Genomic DNA, 6,073 nt, shown 5'->3' with positions numbered 1-6,073 from the left:
AACACACACCAGTTCCTTTAAGCTCTGAAAGTAACAAAGAATTAACCAAGAAGGAAAACAGAGGTGGGGAGAGAAACCCAAAGCCTGATTGAAAGGCTAGAAGAGACATTCATAGCTTGATTGAAAGGTTAGAAGAGAAACCCAAAGCCTGATTGAAAGGCTAGAAGAGACATTCCTAGCTTGATTGAAAGGTTAGAAGAGAAACCCAAAGCCTGATTGAAAGGCTAGAAGAGACATTCATAGCTTGATTGAAAGGTTAGAAGAGAAACCCAATGCCTGACTGAAAGGCTAGAAGAGACATTCATAGCTTGGTTGAAAGGTTAGAAGAGAAACCCTAAGCCTGATTGAAAGGCTAGAAGAGACATTCATAGCTTGATTGAAAGGCTAGAAGAGACATTCATAGCTTGATTGAATGGTTAGAAGAGAAACCCAAAGCCTGATTGAAAGGCTGGAAGAGACATTGAATCCCAAAGCCTGATTGAAAGGCTAGAAGAGACATTCATAGCTTTATTGAATGGTTAGAAGAGAAACCCAAAGCCTGATTGAAAGGCTGGAAGAGACATTGAATCCCAAAGCCTGATTGAAAGGCTAGAAGAGACATTCATAGCTTGATTGAATGGTTAGAAGAGAAACCCAAAGCCTGATTGAAAGGCTAGAAGAGACATTCATAGCTTGATTGAAAGGCTAGAAGAGACATTCATAGCTTGATTGAAAAGTTAGATGAGAAACCCAAAGCCTGATTGAAAGGCTAGAAGAGACATTCATAGCTTGATTGAATGGTTAGAAGAGAAACCCAAAGCCTGATTGAAAGGCTAGAAGAGACATTCATAGCTTGATTGAAAGGCTAGAAGAGACATTCATAGCTTGATTGAAAGGTTAGAAGAGAATCCCAAAGCCTGATTGAAAGGCTAGAAGAGAAATTCATAGCTTTATTGAAAGGCTAGAAGAGAATCCCTAAGCCTGATTGAAAGGCTAGAAGAGACATTCATAGCTTGATTGAAAGGTTAGAAGAGATATTCATAGCTTGATAAATGTTTCCATTTTGTTGCTATTTTTTTTTTGTTCCTTTCATTGTTTTATCTTTGTTCAATTCTTATATATTTTTCCTTAGGTTTCCTCAACGTTTTTATTTTTATTTGTGTGTATATATATATATATATATATATATATATATATATATATATATATATATATATATATATATATATATACATACATACATACATACATACATATTCTTCCCAGTTTGTAGTGATTTTTTAAATATGATTTTTTTAAAACGTTTTTATTTTTATTTGTATATATATATATAAATATATATATATATATATATATATATATATATATATATATATATATATATGTATATATATATATATATATATATATATATATATTCTTCCCAGTTTGTAGTGATTTTTATTAATGTTCTTGTTCTATTTTAAATTTATCTGTTCACTGTTCTTTCTTTGTTCTATCTTTGTTCCTGTTCTGTTTTTTGTTTTTGATATTTTTTACTTATTTCCTGTTCTGTGATTCTAGTTTTTTTTTTAATTTACTTCTTTACTATTTCCTTCTTTTCTTCTTTTTCTTCTTCTTCTTCATCTTCTTCTTCATTTTAACTCTAGTCTTATTTTTTATGTTATCAGTTGTATCTTTTGAGCCCATTATTATTATTATTATTATTATTATTATTATTATTATTATTATTATTATTATTATTATTATTATTATCCGGGCTTCATCCTACATTATGTGGTATCTTAACTATCTGGAGACAGCATCTGAAAGACCCTCTCTCTCTCTCTCTCTCTCTCTCTCTCTCTTGATACCCCATTGTAAATTATCCTATACTCTATTTATCTTATCAAATCTTTAAGCTCCTTACTCCTTTATCCCAACTATATTTTCAGAAATAATAGACTGCAGTTATTACCTTCGCTTTAAATCCGTCATTGTTACATTTACCAAATCTGGACTTTGTCAATTTGCAGAAGAAGATTAAAAATGGTGTTCGCCGTAGCGAAAAAAAAAACTCCCGGGAAAGATTTTCCCGCGCTTTGAAAGGGCTCGTTCACTGTAGCACCCGGTGAATAAATCCCTGTTATTGGAGACAATAAGTACGAATGGAAGGGTAAAATGGCTTTTGAAATACAGATTCAATTGTGATTGAGGGTCCTTTTAAACCTTGGGAGTGGGTGCGTGGAAAATGGTTTAGTTAAATGAGTTCGTTTATCGCCGCGAAATGTTTTCGCCGCAGTGAACGAACCTTGTCAACATTTGTTTGGATATTTTTATCTGGAGGCGTTTCTTTTTTTAGAGCGTTCCACTGTGTTGAAATGGGAGATAATCCTGTCGCATTATTCATGAGTTTTCGTAGTTATTTTGTTGATAATTTATAGAGAACAAGCCTTGTCAATTTGGATTCCTTTCAAAATGTTTCAAAAAACAATTTTTTGAAATAAGATTCATATTTCTACTCAACAAACAAGCCTCGTAAATATATTGAGTCAATGAATTATCGCTTTCCATGAATATTGATTAGTCTCTTGCATAGTTTTCATAATTATTCATTTAAATCATTTCATTGAATAAAACTTCAACAATTGTTTTTATTTGGTTAAACTCTTTGTATATCATTTGAATAGCTTCATTAAACATCTTTTATAGTCCTTTGATTTATAACATCATATTCTGATATCAAATTTCTTTATAAACACTGATATTTAAAATCTTAATCCTCAACATTTTAACTTACAATAAATGTGGAAATGAATGAAATATATTTCTCTGATTCAAAACACCATTATGTAATTCTGTCATGAATTCTGTATTTCTATCTCAATAAAAGATTATGTATTCTTCTCTCTTAGGTCCATGGAAAGGTTAACTTCCTTGTAAATATTCAAGAAGAGGAGGGTGAGTGTTAACCTTCACATTTTATCTTTTAAAAGTTCAATAACATCTAAATATTGCAATGAGATATTTACTTATGGATTTAGGGCCGCAATGTGTGTTGGGGGTTCAACACGCTGTTGGTGAGGCTGATGTTCTGTAAGGTTTTCTCCCAAGAGGTTTTTCTCGTAGACGGGTCAGTAGGTTAGGTATGAATGTGTCAGTGGTCATTGTCTTTTCTTTTCTTGGTAGCCACCCCCTGTTTGGTGAAGCAGCGATATACTGTGTGTATGTATGTATGTATGTATTTATATATATAATATATATAATATATATATATATATATATATATATATATATATATATATATATATATATATATATATATATATATATATATATATACAGTATGTGCCTCACTGGTTTACAAGAAAGCTTGGTCGTGTTAGGTGATTTGTTTGCATTTAATCATGAAAACAGGATGGTAGAACGTTAACCCTACACACAATTTACAGCCTGCCGATAAGACGGGTCAGCTAACCGTGAGGCTAGACGTACACACGCTTTACTCTCATCGCGTATTGTCAGTCTGAACCTACGCAAAAAGTATCAAATCGTGACAACGGATGCCTCTACAGTCAAATCTTTAGCCCGGTTTCAAAGGAGCAACTGTCTTGTCTTTGAGCCTTCCCTGTCCCTTGTTCCTTCACATATTTTGCTTTGAACAATGAACTACTGAAAGTAAAGCCTGTTTTCCTGTTGCACTCAAATAGGAGGAGGAGGAGGAGGAGGAGGAGGAGGAGGAGGAGGAGGAGGAGGAGGAGGACCCACTGGCTGGCAATTCTAATCATCCCTGAACTTTGGTGTCAAAAGTGTCGAGGATGCAAATCGGTGGCAAACTGGAATCCCTTTGAAGTCCGGTGACTTTTCTCACTCATCAAGGTGGAATTGTTTGGAGACAAAGGAAATTGAGTTTCAAGGGGAATGGGGGTGAGAGGGGTTTTATCTCTCTCTCTCTCTCTCTCTCTCTCTCTCTCTCTCTCTCTCTCTCTCTCTCTCTCTCTCTCTCTCTCTCTTCGTCCTTATTAGCTACTATCTAATATGTTCAATGCTTTATCTCTTTATATAATTTCAGTATTGTTGCATTGCTAGTTTGTGTGCTTCCGTCTGCATAATTATGTTTACTCAGACACACGCACGTGTGTACGTTTAAATAGGGTGGCCTCCAGGTAAAAGTAACACAAAGGTTTCTTTCCTATTCATCCTTAGAAACTTCCTATGGAGTCATCAGTACCCCAATGATTCCACCTATAAACATTTCGCCATTCTTAAGGTTGGAAGACAGCTTGTCCCCCTCTCTCTACTTTCCTCTTCATTGATCCATTGACTTCCATTCTTTCCACATGTTCAGACCATCTCAAAATACCGTGATCCCTTATTTCACTTTTTGTAGCTAACCTTATATCCACTTCTCTGTATCTTTTGACACTATGTATATTTTGTGATTGAGGCATGTCAATAGTTATAACATTTATCTTCCGTACTTCATGCGCACTTCACTACTGTAAAGGAGTTTTGATTCAACGATTAATTTTGTACTGTAATTTGCATTCATCCTGCTATGTTTTTTGCAAATACAGTATATGAATATATATAATATACATACATATATATGAATAGATATTTCAAATATTAAGCTATGATAACTTTTAATATCTAACTTGGGAAAATGGACGCAAGGGAAAAGTCCTTTTCTGATAAGTGTTTCAGCCATATTATTATTATTATTATTATTATTATTCGGGCTTCATCCTACATCATGTTGTATCTTAACTATCTGGAGACGGCATCTGAAAGACTCTCTCTCTCTCTCTCTCTCTCTCTCTCTCTCTCTCTCTCTCTCTCTCTCTCTCTCTCTCCATTGTTAATTATCATATACTCTGTTTATCTTATCAAATCTTTAAGCTCCCTATTATTTTATCCCAACTACATTTTCAGAAATAATAGACCGCCATTATTACCTTCGCTTTAAATCCGTCATTGTTACATTTACCAAGGCTGGACTTTGTCAATTTGCGGAAGAAGATTAAAAATGGTGTTCGCCGTAGCGAAAAAAACTCCCGGGAAAGATTTTCCCGCGCTTTGAAAGGGCAGCGTTCACTGCAGCACCCGGTGAATAAATCCCTCTAATTGGAGACAATAAGTACGAATGGAAGGGTAAAATGGCTTTTGAAATACAGACTCAATTGTGATTAAGGGTCCTTTTAAACCTTGGGAGTGGGTGCGTGGAAAATGGTTTAGTTAAATGAGTTCGTTTATCGCCGCGAAATGTTTTCGCCGCAGTGAACGAACCTTGTCAACATTGTTTGGATATTTTTATCTGGAGGCGTTTCTTTTTTGAGAGCGTTCCACTGTGTTGAAATGGGAGATAATCTTGTCGCATTATTCATGAGTTTTCGTAGTTATTTTGTTGGTAATTTATAGGGAACAAGCCTGGTCAATTTGGATTCTTTTCAAAATGTTTCAAAAAAACAATTTTTCGAAATAAGATTCATAGGTTTACTCAGCAAACAAGCCTCGTAAATATATTGAGTCAATGAATTATCGCTTTCCATGAATATTGAATAATCACTTGCATAGTTTTCATAATTATTCATTTAAATCATTACATTGAATAAAACCTTATGAATTGTTTTTATTTGTTTAAGCTCTTTGTATATCATTTGAAGAGCTTCATTAATACATCTTTTATATTCCTTTGATTTATAACATCATATTCAGATATCAAATTTATTTATAAACATTGATATATAAAATCTTAATCCTCAACATTTTAACTTACAATAAATGTGGAAATGAATGAAATATATTTCTCTGATTCCAAACACCATTATGTTGTAATTCTGTCCTGAATTCTGTATTTCTATGTCAATAAAAGATTGTCTTCTTCTCTCGTAGGTCTATGGAAAGATCAACTTCCTTGTAAATATTCAAGAAGAGGAGGGTGAGTGTTAACCTTCACATTTTATCTTATAATTGTTCATTTACATAAGTTTTATTACGATATATTTACTTATGGATTTGGGGCCGCAATGTGTGTTGGAGGTTCAACATGCTGTTGGTGAGGCTGATGTTTTGTAAAGTTTTCTCCTAGGAGGTTTTTCTCGTAGACGGGTCA

Source organism: Palaemon carinicauda, chromosome 34 (genome assembly GCF_036898095.1).
Source record: "Palaemon carinicauda isolate YSFRI2023 chromosome 34, ASM3689809v2, whole genome shotgun sequence".
Classification (NCBI taxonomy): Eukaryota; Metazoa; Arthropoda; class Malacostraca; order Decapoda; family Palaemonidae; genus Palaemon; species Palaemon carinicauda.
This window is presented reverse-complemented; position numbering follows the sequence as displayed.